Source organism: Tamandua tetradactyla, chromosome 17, assembly GCF_023851605.1.
Source record: "Tamandua tetradactyla isolate mTamTet1 chromosome 17, mTamTet1.pri, whole genome shotgun sequence".
NCBI classification, from domain to species: Eukaryota; Metazoa; Chordata; class Mammalia; order Pilosa; family Myrmecophagidae; genus Tamandua; species Tamandua tetradactyla.
In genome coordinates this window covers 26,551,106-26,569,498 of record NC_135343.1, presented here as the reverse complement: position 1 = coordinate 26,569,498, position 18,393 = coordinate 26,551,106, and the positions used below count along the sequence as shown (strand labels likewise).

The 18,393-nt window shown below is 37.2% G+C and overlaps 1 protein-coding gene and 1 pseudogene across 1 annotated transcript in view; both read right to left on the bottom strand.

Annotated features, from left to right (window-relative positions):
* ACYP2 (acylphosphatase 2) overlaps positions 1-18,393 on the bottom strand; it is a 350,111-nt gene that overhangs the window by 46,787 nt on the left and 284,931 nt on the right. The gene's annotated exons all lie outside the window — the stretch shown is intronic.
* On the bottom strand, positions 3,432-13,704 carry LOC143661661 (uncharacterized; annotated as a pseudogene).

Sequence of the window (18,393 nt, the reverse complement as noted above, 5' to 3'; positions counted from 1 at the left end):
CTCTGCCTATTATTGATTTCCAACTTCATTTCTTTATGATCTGAGAAAGTGTTGTGCATGATTTCAATCTTTTTAAATTTGTTGAGACTTGCTTTGTGACCCAGCATATGGTCTATCTTTGAGAATGATCCATGAGCACTTGAGAAAAAGGTGTATCCTGCTGTTGTGGGGTGTAATATCCTATAAATGTCTGTTAAGTCTAGCTCATTTATTGTAATATTCAAATTCTCTGTTTCTTTATTGATCCTCTGTCTAGATGTTCTGTCCATTGATGAGAGTGGGGAATTGAAGTCTCCAACTATTATGGTAGATGTGTCTATTTCCCTTTTCAGCATTTGCAGTGTTTTTCTCAAGTATTTTGGGGCCTTCCAGTTCAGTGCATAAATATTTATGATTGTTATGTCTTCTTGTTGAATTGTTCCTTTTATTAGTAGATAGTATCCTTCTTTGTCTCTTTTAACTGTTTTACATTTGAAGTCTACTTTGTTGGATATTAGTATAGCTACTCCTGCTCTTTTCTGGTTGTTATTTGCATGAAATATCTTTTCCCAACCTTTCACTTTCAACCTATGTTTATCTTTGGGTCTAAGATGTATTTCCTGTAGACAGCATATAGAAGGATCCTGTTTTTTAATCCATTCTGCCAGTCTATGTATTTTGATTGGGGAGTTCAATCCATTAACATTTAGTGTTATTACTTCATGGGTAGTACTTTCCTCTACCATTTTGCCTTTTGTATTTTATATGTCATATCTAATTTTCCTTCTTTCTACACTGTTCTCCCCACCTCTCTCTTCTGTCTTTTCATATCTGTCTCTAGTGCTCCCTTTAGTATTTCTTGCAGAGCTGATCTCTTGGTCATAAATTCCTCAGTGACTTTTTGTCTGAGAATGTTTTAATTTCTCCCTCATTTTTGAAGGACAATTTTGCTGGGTATAGAATTCTAGGTTGGCAGTTTTTCTCTTTTAGTAATTTAAATATATCATCCCACTGTCTTCTCGCCTCCATGGTTTCTGATGAGAAATCTACACATAGTCTTATTGGGTTTCCCTTGTATATGATGGATTGCTTTTCTCTTGCTGCTTTCAAGATCCTCTCTTTCTCTTTGACCTCTGACATTCTAACTAGTAAGTGTTTTGGAGATCGCCTATTTAGATCTATTCTCTTTGGGGTGTGCTGCACTTCTTGCATCTGTAATTTTAGGTCTTTCATAACAGTTGGGAAATTTTCAGTGATAATTTCTTCAATTAGTGTGTTAGTTAGATTCAGTTGTCAACTTGGCCAGGTGAGCATATCTAGTTTTGTTGCTGCAGACATAAACCAAATGGTACGTGAACCTCATCTGTTGCTAATTACATCTGCAGTCAGCTAGGAGGCGTGTCTGCTGCAATGAGTGACGTTTGACTTAATTGACTGGTGTTTAAATGAGAGAACGCCACATAGCACAGCCTAAGCAGCTCAGCATTCCTCATCTCAGCACTTGCAGCTCATCCCGGGCCTTTGGAGATGGAAAAAGAAGTCACCCCGGGCAAAGTTGTGGGGACCCAGGGGCCTGAAGAGAAGACCAGCAGAGACCATCCTGTGCCTTCCACGTAAGAAAGAGCCTCAGTGGAAAGTTAGCTGCCTTTCCTCTGAAGAACTAACAAAATAAATCCCCTTTTATTAAAAGCCAATCTGTCTCGGGTGTGTTGCATTCCGGCAGCTAGCAAACTAGAACAATTAGTTTTTCTCCTCCTTTTCCCTTCTTTTCTCCTTCCGGGACACCCACAACACATATATTTGTATGCTTCATATTATCATTCAATTCCCTAAGTCCCTGCTCATACTTTTCCATCCTTTCCCCTATAGTTTCTGTTTCTTTTTGGATTTCAGATGTTCCATCCTCCAGTTCACTAATCCTAACCTCTGTTTCTTGAAATCTACCATTGTAGGTTTCCATTGTTTTGTTCATCTCTTCTACTGTATCTTTCATTCCCATAAGTTCTGTGATTTCTTTTTTCAGACTTTCCATTTCTTCTTTTTGTTCATTCCTTGCCTTCTTCATGTCCTCCCTCAGTTCATCGATTTGGTTTTTGATGAGGTTTTCCATTTCTGTTCATATATTCTGAATTAGTTGTTTTAGCTCCTGTATCTCATTTGAACTATTGGTTTGTTCCTTTGATTGGGCCATATCTTCAATTTTCCTGGTGTGATTTGTTATTTTTTGCTGGTGTCTAGACATTTAATTACCTTAATTAGTTTATTCTGGAGATTGCTTTCACTTGTCTTACCTAGGGTTTTCTTGCCAGATGAGTTCGTTGTCTATCTGTTCTTTGACCTCCAGTTCAGCTTTTTCTGGGCCTCTATCTTAAGTTTTGTTTAACAGAGGGTAATTTTTCTGTTCTTGTTTTCTTGTTTCTTGTCCTGCTTGTAAGGTGCCTTTTCCCTCCCCACCCTTAGGAGGGTCTACATAGGTATTACAGACTCCAGCCGGGTTTTCCCGGACTAAACTGGCCTCCTATCAGGGGGAAGGAGTCACTTGCATCAGTTTTCCCTGAGGGTGAGACCCAGCAGGTTGAAAGACTTTCCTGTGAAGTCTCTGGGCTCTGTTTTTCTTATCCTGCCCAGTATGTGGCGCTTGTCTGTCTGCGGGTCTCACCAGCAAAAGATGTTGTGGCTCCTTTAACTTTGGAAGGGTCTCCCTGCTGGGGGCATGGTGGAGACAGAGGAGAGGTTGTAGGCTTGTTTTAATGGCTTCAAATTGCCAAGCCCTGGGGTCTGAATTCCTTGAGAGAGGGATTCCACCTAAGTTGGGCTTCTCCCCTCCCCTGGGGAAGGCACAGGTGGGAGATAGCCCTGAAAGCAGTCTGTTTCTGCATATGCCTGGGGCAGCTGCAGCCCAAGTAGTCCCACCGCTGGATCCAGAGGCAGCCAAGCCTCCGTAGAAACAGCCACAACAACCTCTGTTTCGTCCCATTTTCTCTTTTTCGGTTAGCCCAATAAGCGACCTCCGCCTTGACCAGTTTCGCCTGAGCTGGGGGCCTATTTTTAGTAGTCAGAATTTGTTTATTAATGCCACAATTGGTGTTTGGTTGGACTCAGTCCCTGCTACTGTTAGAGTCCCCTTCCCTTCCCCTCCGGGAAGCTGCCTGTGGGGGAGGAGCGCCGGCCACTGCGGCTTGGGGAACTCACAGTTCGGGAGACTCGCAGCCGGTCCAGCTGGTCCAGACTGGGGTACGCTGTGTGTCCGGTCACTATCGTGGCTCTGGGAGCTGTTCTGTACTGTTTCTGGTTATTTAGTAGTTGTTCTAGAGGATGAACTAAAACGCGCACATTGCTAAGCTGTCATCTTCCTTCTAGGAGTTTTATACTTTTGGTTCTTACATTTAAGTCTTTGATAATTTTAAATTCATTTTTGTATATGGTGTGAGATAAGGATCCTCCTTCATTCTCCCTTTTACTTTTTTTTTTTTTCAGGTGCATGGTCCAGAAATTGAATCCTGGTCTCCCACCTGAAAGGCAAGCATTCTACCACTGAACCACCCAGACACCCTTCCTTCATTCTTCTATGTCCAGTTTTTTCAGAACAATTTCCCCAATGAGTGGACCTGGCACCCTTGTCAAAACTCAAATGGCAATAGATATGAGGGTTTATTGCTGAACTCTCAATTCAATTCCATTGGTCCATATGTCTGTACTTGTGCCAATACCATGCTGTTTTGATTACTTGGCTTTGAGTAATTTTAAAGTCAGGAGGTCAACTTCATTCTTCATCTTCAATATGGTTTTGGCTATTCCAGGCCACTTACCTTTCTGTACAAATTTGATGATTGGCTTTTCTATTTCTGCAAACAAGGCTCTTAGAATTTTGATTGGGAGTGCAACTGATCTGTAAATCACATTGGAAGGAACTGACACTTTAACAATATTCAGTATTCCAAGTCATGAACATAGAATATCCTTCTATTTATTTAGGCCTTTTTGATAATAATTTTCCAAGTTCAAGTTAAATTTATTCTCAGAACTAAGGTTAAATTTATTCTCAGAATTAAGTTAAATCAGAATACAGGGTAAAAGATGATACTGTTTTTTTTTCATGCAATCTATTTATTTATATGTTCCATTAATCACTTCTATACATATACACTTTAACCATATATTATAATATAGCACATCATTTTGTATTACATATCTTTTAGTTTCATTCAATGTTACTTTCTGATCCACCCCAGTAATTATAATTTCATATAGTGTTGAATAAAATATAAGAACTGGATCACGTAATAGAAATTTCAGCAGCAACTTTTACTCCACATGCATTCACATGTACTACTAATCTATTTGGGAACAAGTTTAATATTCTTTCCTACTAGTTGTTATAAAACTCTACATTCAACATTGCCATGTCTCTTCCCAATCCTACATTATGCCATATTCTGAATTCATGATTGGATTGTGGGGTAAAGAATTGTTGTTAGAAGTCTATTTCCCATATTGTGATTCTGATGTGAACACTAACTGAGTATTTTTAATTGACTTTGCATTGGCATTTTTTCAGTGTGAGAGCCTTCATGCTGATGAAGGAATTTGAAATCACTAAATATTTCCTTTATTCATTAAACTGAGATTTAATAAAGAATTTTTCATGTTCATTTCATTAAATATTTTCTCCAGATATCTTCTCCTACATTAATTATTTGTTGTACCTCTAATGTCTCTTCCTCCTGTTAAGTATTTTTCTGTCTTATTTTCAGTTTTAGGAGTTATTACTACTCTACAGTTTTCTGGTAGAAGAAAGTTTACTACAGTTTACTATCTAGGCTGAGGTTCAGCGGACATGACCTCCAGGTCATTACAGATGTAGAATTCCTCCAAGTGTCGTTTGCTCATAGTTTTTAAGGATAAATGACAAATAAAGGCATTATCACATTGATTACATTGACATGGAATTAGACCCCTGTGTAGGTTCTCTCATTTATTTGAATATTAGAGCTTTGGCTCTTCTATATTCATTACATTCATAGATGAGTTCTCTCATGTTGTCTAAGGGTATAATATTGACTGAAGGCTTTCTCACATTGATAGCATTCATATGGTTTCTCCACGGTGTGAATTTTCTCATGGCTTTTAAGAGCAGAAGATCTACTGAAGGGTTTCCCACAAAAATGGCATTCATATGGTTTCTCTGCAGTGTGCAATCACTCATGTTGTCCAAAGTTAAAACATTTATCAAAGCCTTTCACACATATACAACATTTGTATGGTTTCCCTCTTGTATGGGTTTTCTCATAATATCCAAGGGTATAATTGTGATGGAAAGTTTTTTCACATAAATGGCATTTATACAGTTTCTCTCCTCTGTGAATTTTCTCATCTTATACAAATTTGGAAGACTGACTGATGGCTCTCCCACATATTTGACACCCATATGTGTGTGTCTCTAATGTGAGATATCTCATGTCTTTTAAAGTTAAAACTTTTTCTGAATACTTTCTACATAAATGATATTCATATGGTTTCTCTCCAGTGTGAGTTTTCTCATGTTATCTAAAGGAAGAATTTTGACTGAAGGCTTTACCTCATATATAAAACCCTATTGTTGGTCTCTAATGTGAGATATTTCATGTCTTCTAAAGTTAAAATTTTTTCTGAATGCTTTCCCACATAAATGACATTCGTACTATTTCTCTACAGTGTGAATTTTCTCATGTTGTGTAAGGGTAAATATTTGACTGAAAGCTTTCCCACACAGATGTCAATAAGGTTTCTCTCCAGTGTGAATCCTTCATGTTAGGAGTCTGGAAGATAGACTGAAGGGTTTCCCACATAAATGACATTTGTATGATTTCTCTCCAGTGTGAATTTTCTCATGTCGTCTAAGGGTAGGTATCTGACTGAAGGCTTTCCCACACAGATGACAATCATAAGGCTTCTCTCCAGTGTGAGTTCTTTCATGGTGTTTGAGGTTGGATGATTTACTGAAGGATTTCTCACATATTTGACACCCGCACTTTTTTCTTACAGTGTGTGTTTTCTCGTGTTGCCTAAGATCAGAAGTTTTTGTGATGGCTTCCTCATATATATGGCTGTTGTGTGATTTACTTCTAGTGTTAATTTGCTCACATTGATTGAAGGACGTCTGGTCACTGAGGACTTTTTCAAATTTTCTGCTGATACAGGATTTCTTTCCAACTTGAGTTGACACATATTGAGTCAATGTGGAGTAGCGAATGAATTCTTCTTCCAAATTATTACATTCAATGGTATCCACTTGAGTGTGAGATCTTTACATTGACAAAATGGTAGATGTGTCATTCCTGCAGATATGTTGTATGGATATCATTTCTTGTTTTCTAAGGTCACATTCCCTGCTTACACTCTGGCCTTTGGAAAATCCTAACACTTCTTTCCACAGTTCCTCTCCTTGCTCCAACTGGGAATCACATCTGATTCACAGAGCTGATACCCCACGGACATGAAATGATTGACACTTTCCAACATCACATCTGTGAAAAGGTTTCTCTGGAATGTATCCATCAGGGCCCATTCTTTCTGTGTGAAGTCTAGAGCTATGTCTTTGAAGGTCACTAATTCTAAGTGAGGTATTGTCAATAGTTTGACTGTTGGTTCTTTTCCTGTGGTTTTTCACTCTCAGACAGACCAATCACAAGCAGGCAATGGTGGATGTAACCCAAATACTCCCAGAGTATGGTTGTTTCCTCTGTGGGTCCCACGGGAAGAAACTGTTTTATTGTTTCTATTTTAAAACTTAAACTTTTATGTGAGACCAGAGGCAGAGATGCTTATTTGGTCCAAAACTTAAATTTTCTTTAGCACACTATCTAACTTAACCTGTCTGGCCAGTTTATTTAAACAACCTAAATACATGGAGCCTAGAATAGGGAATGAGATCTAATGATTCTGTATAGCTAAATATAATACCATGATACAAGTCTATTTTTGGCAGATAACAAAAAAGTATTTGCAAGGTCTCTTGAGGTACTAAAGAAAAAATATGGAACTATTAAACTTCCCAACCTGGGAAATTCCTGATATTCTCTCAAGCACTGGGGACTCCCAATTTAATAAGCCATGCCCTTGATCTTAAGGCTAGCCCTTATGAAACTTATTTCTGTAATGGTAAGCTAACCCTACTTATAAACATGCCTAAGAGTCATTTTCAGAGAACCTCTTTGATTGCTCAGATGTGGCCTCTCTCTCTCTAAGACGAACTCTGCAGATAAACTCCTTTCTCTCCACCCCCTACTTGGGACATGATTTTCAGGGGTGTAAGTCTCCCTGACAACATAGAACATGACTCCCAGGCATGAGCCTGACCCTGGCATCATGGGAATAGAATGCCTGCCTGAACAAAAGGGGGAAAAGAAATGTAATAAAATAAAGTTTCAGTGGCTAAGAGATTTCCAATAGAGTTGAGAGGTTACTGCTATGCAAGCCTCAGCCAGATATTACAAATTACCACAATATGCCAAGACCCAGCCAACAGTATTCCCAAAAACCTGGGGCTCTAAGACTCTACAAAAGTTTAACTTATTAAGTTTATTTTTCAGAAACTTAAGCCTCCAGATTGTTCCTATGCCACAAAACCCTGAAATTTAGAGATAACAGTCTCTCCCAGAAAATCAACCAGTTGCACCCTCCTACCCCAACACACTGAAATCTCTTTTCAACATGAAGAAGTTAGAATGGTCATTGCCCAAATATCCCTGAAAACTCAGAGAATGATTAAATGAGAGGGAGGAGTTGTAACAGAGAAGTTAGGATTTAATAAATGATTATGACTACTGAATCATTATATAGATACATCTTTTTAGTTTCTAATATATTAGAATACCCAGAAGGAAATCCCTGAAATTGTGAAACTATAACCCATACTATACTTTGAAATATTCTCTGTAACTACGTTGAACTGTACTTTGAAATTTATCACTTTTCTGTATATATATTTCACCACAAAAAAGTTAAAAAAAATATTCCCAGGTATTTGATTCTTTCAGTTGCTATTGTAAATGGAATTTTTAATTTCCTCTTCGGATTGTTCATTATTAGTGTGCAGAGGTGCTACTGATTTTTGCATGTTGATCTTATGCTCCAAAACTTTGTTGAATTCATTTATTAGCGCTAATGACTTAGTTGTGGATTTTTCAGCATTTTCTAACACAGGATTTTGGTGGTTTGAAGCTGTATGTATTCCAGAAAAACATGCTCTCAAATTTAATCCATTTCTGTGGGTGTAAGGAGGACATTATGAGAAGGCTACCTCAGTTGAGATGTGACCCACCTCATTCAGGATGGGTGTTAATCCTGTTACCGAAGCCCTTTAAAAATGGGTTGGAGAGAGAGAGAGAGAGAGAGAGAGTGCTACAGAAGCAAGGAGCTGAGGTCAGTGAAACCCAGAAGAGAAGGGGGAGACCAACATATGCCATCTTGTGTCTTGCCATGTGGCAGAGATGCCAACTATCGTGACAGCCAGTCTCCAGGAAGAAACCCTTGCCTTAATGATGCTTGAATTGGGGTATTTTTCTGACCTCAAAGATGTAAGTGAATAAATTCTCATTGTTCAAGCTGAATCATTTCATGGTATTTTGCTTTTAGCAGCCTAGGAAACTAAAAAAAAAGGATTATGTCATTTACAAAACAGGAATGTTTTAATTCTTCCTTTCCAACTTGGATGCTTTTTGTTTCTTTTTCTTGCTTAATTGCTGTGACTAGAACTTCCAGTACAATGTTAAATAATAGTGATAACAATGGGCATCCTTGTCTTCTTTCTACTCTTAGAGAAAGTTTTAAGTTTTTCACAATTGAGTATGATGTTAGCAGTGGGTTTTTCATATATGCCCTTTTATGTTACTGAGGAAGTTCTTTTTTTTGTAGTTTTCTAAGGATTTTTATCAAGAAGGGTGATGGATTTTGTCCAATGTCTTTTTTGCATCAATTGAGAACGTCATGTGGGTTTTCTTCCCCGTTCATTCCATTAATGTGGTGTACTATATTAAATGATTGTCTTATGTTAATTCACCCTTGCATAGTTGGGACAAACCTCACTTGATCATGGTTTATAATTCCTTTAATGTGCTATTGGATATGGTCTGCTCATATTTCACTGAGCATTTCTGCATCTATATTCATAATAGATAGTGATCTGTATACTTTTTTTTCTTGTGGTATCTTTATATGGTTTTGGTTTTAAGGTGACGGCCTCGTAGAAAGAATTAGAGTGTTCCCTCCCAGTGAATGTTTTGGAAGAGTCTGAGCAGGATTGGTGTTCATGATTCTTGGAATGTTTGGTAAAATTTCCTTGCGAAGCCATCTGGTCTTGGGCTTTTCTCTGTTGGGAGGTGTTCAATGACTGATTCAATCTCTTTACTTGTTATTTGTCTATTGTGATCTTCTATTTTTTTTCTTTTTTTTGCACGGGCAGGCACCAGGAATCAAACCCGAGTCTCCAGCAAGGGCAGGAGAGAACTCTGCCGGCTGAGCTACCATGGCCTGCCATTCTAATTCTTTTTGAATCAGTGTAGGTAGTTTGTGTTTCTAGGAATTTGCCCATTTTATCTAGGTTATCTAATTCCTGGCATCTAATTGCTCATGGTATCCTCTTATTATCCTTCTTATTTCTATGAAGTTAGTAGTAATATCCCCACTTTCATTTTTGATTTTAGCTATTTGCACCCTCTTTCTTTTTCTCTTTTTCAATCTAGCTAAAGGTTTTTCAATTTTATTAATCTTTTCAAAGAGCAATTCTTGGTTTTGTTGATTCTCACTTTTGTTTTTTATGCCCTATTTCATTTATCTCAGCCCTAATCTTTGTATTTGTTTCCTTCTGCTTGCTTTAGGTTTAGTTTGTTCTACTTTTTCTACATCTCCACTTGTGCTGTTAGCATCCTGATTTTAAATTTATTCTCTTATAATGTAAGCATTGAAAGCTATACAGTTCCCTTTCAGCACTGCCTTTGCTGAATCATAAGTTTTAGTATCCTGTGTTTTCATTTTCACTTGCCTCAAGATATTTCCTAATGCCCCTTATAAATTCTTCTTTGATCCATTGGTTTTTAAAAGGGAGTTGTTTAATTTCCATATATTTGTGAATTTTCCAGTTCATCCTCTGTTGCTGATTTCTAGCGTCATTCTATTATGTCAGAGAAGATACACAGTATGATTTCAATATTTCTGTATTTATTGAGACTTGTTTTGCAACTTAACATATGGTCTATCCTGGAGAATCATCCATGAGCACTAGAGAAGAATGAGTATTTTGCTATAGTTGGGTGAAATATTCTATGTATCTGTTAGGTCTAGTTGGTTCACAGTATTATTCAAGTCTTCTATTTCCCATTGATCTTCTTTCTAGATGTTCTATCCATTATTGAAAATGATGCACTTTCAATAACAGTCTCCTACTATTATTATAGAATCATCTAGTTCCCCCTTCATATCTGTCAATATCTGCTTCATTTATTTTTGGGCTCTGACATTAGGTGCATATATAATTATAATTGATAAGTCTTCTTATTGAATTGACCCCTTAGCATTTATAGTAATCTTCTTTGATCCTCCTAACAGTTCTGACATAAAGTCTATTTTCCATGCTATTCATGTAGCTACCCCAGCTCTCCTTTGGTTATTGTTCGTATGGTATAAATTTTTCCATCCTTTCATTTTCAACCTACTTGTGCCTTTGAATTTAAGGTGAGTCTTATAAACAGCACATAGTTGGGTCATGATTTTTTTTATCCATTCTGCCAATGTCTGCCTCTTAACTGGAAAGTTTAATCCAATTATTTTAAAGTAACTACTGATAATACAGGACTTTCTTGTGCCATTTTTCTACATGTCTTTGTAGGTATTATGTCTTGCTTTACCCTCAATTCTTCCATTAATGCCTTTTATATTTATTTAATCTATTTTGAGTCCCTTCTCACTTCTTTCTGTATATATTTTTCATATATATATGGGGCTTAATTTTAGCATCCTAAATCTATAACAATCACATTTGAATTGATAACAACTTGACCTTAATAGCATACATATACACAGGTCTTATGCCCTGTTTCCCCCCCCATCTTTCTGAAGCATTTGTTAAAAAGTATATATTTATGCATTGTATGTCCAAAACCATAGATTTAATATTACTTGTATTTTTTTTTTAGAGTGAGCAGGCAGAATATTTATTGGACACATAAGGCAGAGAACATATGGGCACTCTTGTAAAGACAGAGGTGAGGGAGGCGAGAGCCTATCATTACTCTGTATACATTTATATTTTAGAACCTGTAAGAACTAAAAAGTCCTTAGCCAGATATAAAATTCTTGGTTAGCAATTGTTTTCTTTCAGCACTTCAAATATTTCATCCCACTGACTTCTTGCCACCATGGTCTCTGATAAGAAATTTACATGCAATCTTTGAACTCTCTTTTACATAATATGTTGCTTTTCTTTTCCAGCTTTTAGAACTCTCTCCTTGTTCTTAGCATTCAGCAGTTTGAATACTATATGTCTGGGTGTATTTGTCTTCAAGTTTATCTAATTTAAGATTTTTTTGTGTTCTTGAATTGTATATTCATGCCTTTGCTATGTTTGGGAAATTTTCTGTCATTATTTCTTTGGAAATTCCTTGCGTCCCTTTTTTTTCTTCTCCTTCTGGCACTCCCATAATGCACATATTGATTCATTTGATGATGTTCCATAGGTTTGCTAGTCTTTTTTTTTTTTTTTTTTTTGCTTTTTAAAATTTCTTTATATTTCTGCAAGTCACCCTGAATCATATCTATTGTCTTGTCTTTGAGATCACTGATTCTCTCTTCTGCCAGCTCTAAACATCTCTAGGGAATTTTTATTTCAGTTATTGTGGTCTTCAACTCTAGAATTTCTGTTTCTTTTTTTCACATTTCTGTGTCTTTACTGAAATCCCCATATTGTTCATTCTTTTTTCTGTGATGCCCTTTAGTTCTTTCTCTGTGTTTTCCTTTATCTTCTTGAACTTACTGAGGATCATTTTTTAAAAAATCTTTGTCTGGTATGTCCAAAGTCTGATCTTCTTCATTTATAGTTTCTGGTTTTATTTTGTTCCTTTGGATAGCCCTGTTTCTTTGTCTCGTAATCTTTTGTAGCACATTGTACATTTTCACATTTTTAAATGCTAACTCTTGAATTTATTCCCTGAGATGTGTGTCCCTTAACTTTGTATCCAGCTAATGATTTGACAGAGATTTCCTGTTAACCAGGAGTTAACTAAAACAAAGAAACCAATGACATATATATATATATATATATATATATATATATATATATATATATATATTTATACCATTCACAGACTTTGCAAATTGGCTCTGTTTTGGCTGATATTGTCCTTTCTCTTAAGATCAGCTGAATTCAAATATGGAGTGCACAGTCCTCTCCATCTTTTCAGGGCCTGTGTTTTGTCCTGGGTTTTTGTTTGCTCACAGCCTTAGGAATTTCCCCATTTACAGGAATTTGAATGTCTCTTCTATTCCCTATGTAAAAGACTTTCTCCCCTTCCTGGGTGCTATATTATATGACTTAAAGCAGCTATTTTTACTTAATTGTTTTATACACTGCCTTAACTATCTGTAAGTTGCTTCTGCCTGCCAGGTAATTCTGGAAGGAGAACCCCAGATGAGTTTCTTGCTTCAAGCTTTAAGGTTGCTACCAAAAAAACTGGCACTGACATATAGGCACCTCAGCAGATACGTAGGGGTTACTGATTCCTCTGGAACAGGGCCAGTGACCCACATGGAAGCACAGGTTGGCCCCACATCGCACTTGGGATGGGGTTGGGGTACCAAAAGCTTCTCCTAACATTTCTAAAGTTGCATTTTCTTGATTTGGTATTTTCCCAGTCACTGCAACCCTTTGTTTTCTGGAGTTTTGCAGAAGATGGATTTCTCCATTTTTGCTAATTGTTCAAAGATTCTGTGGGAGAAATCTTACATAAGGGCATCTTACACTGCCATTTTGGCCAACCAGAAGCTTATTGTTTTCTCTTAATCCCTTTCTCATTTAAAAAATTATTTTATTTTCATTACCTCAGTGAGGTCCACTGTTCATAGAACTTAAAAAATGTGGCTATCAACAATTAGTAACTATAAACCTTCCAAAACGTAAATTAATTTATCCACTGGGACTCTAGGACTCCTCTCGCCCCAGTTCCTTGGGAATTCACTCCATTCATTGTAATTTCCACTCTCCTGAACCAGCTCTCTTTCCCTCCCACTGATTTCTATACTTCACTTTATGAGACACAAGTGTACCTCTCATTAAAAAATAAAAACCTAAAACCTGAATTTCTCTGTTGCTACTGGTTTATCTTACTTCTTCCCTTCATACCCAAGCTGCCAGAGTTAAGGAATCCCTGGCTGTGGGGAAAGGGAACCTGGCACAGGTAGGCTCCCCTTCCCCACAAGGCCTTTTGCCTGGATGAATCCTGCCGGTCTTGATGCCAAAGTCTGTGGCTGATCAGACTCCCCCACAGATTCTGCCCCATCCTGTGGAGCTCCGGAGTTCTGTCTATGACTTCCATTCATTGCCAGCCTTGGGAGGATGCTTTTATCCCCTTTGCTTCTCCCTCCCTGCATCATCTTCCCAGCCAGACTCTGAGTTGTGGTCGGGCTTCCATGTCCTTCCTCACTGTGTGAGAGAAAAAGGCAGCCTAGAAATGCCAACTCAGGCTCTGTGTCCATCTTACAGAATGCTGCTGCTTTATCCTAGCTTTGGCTCTCGTGTGTGGGAGTCCAGCACAAGAAGGACCCCTCCCACACGAAACAGGCACAAGTCCCTGTGCTATCAGCTTTCTCTCAGTCCTTCCTCTCAGCCCCTCTCTGGAACTCATCCTGGAGAAGGGAGGTCAGGACCATAGTCCTCCAGGGTTACAAGGAAGAAGGAGGCTTCCCACATCATTTTCCTACCTTAATCTCCTCTAAACCCTGCTCGTTCAGCTTTAATGTGTAGTAAGTCATCTGAGGATCTTATTAAAGTGAAGTTTCTGATTCAGGACGTTCAGGAGGTCTGGGTTGAGGTCCAAGACTCTGCTTTTCTAACAAGCTCCTAGGCTGACACTGCTGATCTGTGGACCACCCTTGAGTGGGAAGGCTCTGCATCATCCCTTTCTCCCCCTGAAAGGCATCCTCCTTCCCCCCTTATCTGGGATTTAATGACAGAATGGCTGCTGGGGAACATGATTTATGAGCATAAGGAACTTAAAATGTAAGGAATATAAGATATATCCAGTTAACATGTTCAAACATTATCCCTGTAACATACATTATTAATTTAATATTTGTATCAACGCTGTATATTGGTATTATCTATAAAATACAGATGAAGAAAATTTAGGCTCAGAGAGACTCTAAGCTTTTTGTCCAGAGTCACAACGGGTCCCAGTCTGCATTCTTCCCATTCTCCTCGCTATTCCTTCTCATCTGCCTTCTGCCAGACGGAACCAGTGCCAACAGGAGTGCATGACACACCTTTAACCTCCCACTTTTTATTGCAGAAGTTTTCATACATACTTAGAAACATGGAAAAATAGTATGACTAAATGCTCATATATATTCCACCTAATTAACGTTTGCTATATTTGCTACATCTCTCTCTCTCTGTCTCTTTTGCACTCTCTCTCTCCCTCACTATTTCTCTCTCTGTGTCCATAAATTTAGTTGTTTTTTCTTTGGTTTTAGCTGAGCCACATGAAGGTAAGTTGCAGACATCACAACAGTCGACCCCAAAATACAGCATGCCTCTCCTGGGCATAAGGATATTCTTCTGGATAACCACAATACCGTTCTCACATCTAGGAAAATTCATGACAACTCTAAAACAATCATCTAATATGCAATTCACACTCAAATTTCCCCTGCTGCCCCAAGAATGTCTTTTATAGCTTCCCTATCACCTATTCCAAACCAGAATACCTCTTTTTAAAACGACTCAGTGCTTAAATTTATACTTAAGCTTTTGAAAGAACATTAAGGTTTCTACTTGATCATACACACCTGGGAGTTTCCAAAGATTTAAGGACTAAGTTTCTCATAATTTCTTTTTTTTTGGCATGGGCAGCCTCTGGGAGTCGAACCCGGATTCCCAGCACAGCAGGTGAGAATTCTGCCACTGAGCCACCGGTGCAACGCCCTCTTATTTTTTAGAGCCACAATATAGTAGGTGCCCACCTACGTTCACTGTGGCTTGAAACTATTGTTCTATGAGAAAGGATCCATAAGCAATACAATTCACAAATATGCCTTGGAACTACATTAATAGGTAGAATATTTACCATTTTAATGTCAAATGTAAGTAAAGTAGTCCACATTCACAAAGTGATCTTCTCATTGTAGCCATATTATGAAATACCCAGAGGTGTAAGAAACAAGCACATCATATTTTGTAAAGCAAGGTAAAAGATTTTTAAGTTCACACAAATGTATAGCCATAATTAAATTAGCTCTGGGTTGCACACATTTTTCAGAGCCATTCTATCTTCTGATTCTCTTCTCTCGTAACTAAAAGCATTGCTAAGCCAAGAGAATAAAAGTCACCATTTGTAGGAAAAAACCTATTCCATAGATACTTATTTGAATTCTACTTTTAAAAAAATCTTCAGTTCAATAGAAAGTAGAAGAGTTTACGCAATTTTGTCCAATTTTCTTTAGACCTCAGTTTGATGTAGTCAGGCTTTGATAGAAAAAGTCAAGCTTTTGATAGATTTGTTTTGATTAAACAAATCAGTTTTGGATATTTTTGTAATATGGGTCTCTAATAGATATAGTTAACAATATCCTTGAATAACTTGTTGGGAAACTGACCACAGTCCTATAAGGCAGATACTATTATCCTCCTTTTACAAAAAAGGAAATTCAGAAAGTTGGGGGTCACCTTCTCTGTAGTGGAGCTGGCAAGCAAATCAGATCTTTTTCCCCTCATTCTCACCTAATGACAAGTGATACTTATGAGTATAATCCTGGGTAGATAACCACAACATCTGGAGTAAAAGCTGTATCACCAAAGAAAGATCCCATCACATGTACATGGTTCGGCTCACTCTTTGTAGAACAAGGAATTCTGGTCGTAGCTTCAGCAACCTAAATCTGATGCCTGTGGCCTATTTACTAGCCAGTCAGCCTCTACTTAATGTCTGCTCACCTTGAGATCTTCAACTAAGAAATGGAACAAGGATACATGGGTGGTCGGTCCAATGGTAGAATGCTCACTTGCCATGTGGGAGACCCAGGTTCAATTCCCAGCCCATGTACCCGCCCACCCCCCGCCCCGCAAAAAAAAGATTAAAAAAAATGGATAGAACAACCCTACTTCACAAGGCTGTTGAGAAATTCAAATGGGCTAATACATGCAAATAGGCTAAACCTAGAATATTATAGGCATTCAGGACATTTTCATTCAAAATTATTAATTAGGTTCATAAACTCCCCAAAAATAGAATAAAAAATTAAATGCGAAAAGAAAAAAAATAAACTAAGAGAGACTAAAAAGCTAGTTTTGGGTTACAGAAAGACATTCTAAGCATAAAAGGACTGAAGAAACCACAAAGGAAAGATGAATGCAATTTCACTACATAGATATATATAATCCCTCTGTATATCAAAACTAACATAAGTATAACTTAAGAGAAAATGACAAATAAACAAAAAAAAAAAAGAAAGACAAAAGAGGAAATGACATCTGAAGAAAAATCAGACACAATTAAGACTGAAAAAAATGTTAGCATCCCAAATATATCCAGTGGTTTTTTCAAGGAAAAACATTAACATTCCAATTTTAAAAAATGATAAAGGGGTGAAGACAAAGAAGAAATAAAAATGGTAAATCAGCATTAAAATAAAAATATCCTTTATCAGCCTCAGGGATAATAAAAAAACTATAAATCAATGAGGTTCTATTCTTCATTTATCAACTTGGCAAATATAATATCCCATTTATCAAATTTACACATATAACATTGCTGGAGGTATGGTAGGATAACTCATATTGTTATCTATTAATACAAGTCTGGAGGAATTGAGCCAGTTTGAAAGTGTTGTGTACCCCACAAAAGCCATGTCCTTCAATCCTGATTCAATATTGTAGGGTGGAAACCTTTTGATTAGATTATTTCCATGGAGATGTGGCACACCTAATTGTGGGGATGCCCTTTTGAGTAGATGGAGATGTGACTCCGCCCATTCAAGGTGGGTCTTGATTAGTTTACTGTATTCCTTTAAAAGGGGAAACATTTTGGAGAAAGCTTAGAGCCAACACAGAGACACGTGGAGAACAGTTGCTTCAGAACGGACAGACGCAGACATTTGGATCTGCTTGGAGTACCAACAGAAAGAACAGATACCAGACTCAGATATTTGGAGATCCAGAGCCCAGCAGATGTCCCCATGTGCCTTCCCATGAGATGCTAAGCAAGCCAGAACTGAGAGTTGTGTCTTGGAGGAGCTAAGTGAAAGCCCACAGTCACTGAGAGAAGAAACAACTGGCATCAGAAGCTGGAAGCAATGAAACTAGAAACAAGGTCCAGCAGTTGCCAGCCACATGCTTTTCCATGTGACAAACATTGGCCTTTCTTGAGTCAAGGTATCTTTCTCTAGATGTATCGGTTGGACATTTTGAAGGCCTTAGAACTATAAACTCATGACTTAAAAAATTCCCTTTTTAAAAGCCATTCCATTTCTGGTATATTGCATTCTGTCAACTTCAGCAAACTGAAACGCATCTATATTAATACAACATCTCTAAAAAGAATTTGGCAAAATTTATCAAGAACCTTTAAAAAATACCCTCTGGCCCAGTATTTATGACTTTTAGAACCTATTTTAAAGCTATAATTAAAAATGCTTCCAAAAATCTGTGATATTTCTAGATGATTAGACATAAATGGCTTTTACTTTCCTTTGTCTCTTTATTTCTCTATATTTCTTCATTTTAACTTAGTGAACATGCTCTTCACATATAATAAAAAAAGACATGGGTGCAAGCTGAGATGGAATTTTATGCTTTTTAAAAATTTTTGTTAATTTTATATCTTAAAACAATGTTTTATTTTTGCTTTAATTCATGTTTCTTTGATTAGCAGTGAGTAAATATTTTTAATGTGTTTAAGGGATATTTGCACTTCTTTTAAGATTCATTTCTTAATTGCAACTAAATCTTTTTGGCAATTTGAAAATAATTTTATATGGACTATCCCAATTTTCAGATAATAGGGAGATTATGCAAAATATACACTAATATGACAGTCAACAATTCTTAAAAACATTAAATGTAAACTTTAATGTTGTTAATTCTTGGTTATATGCAACTCTTGGTTATAGAAACTACATAATGAAGAAAATATTAATAAATTTTAAGACTATCCCAAGGAACATGGGTCA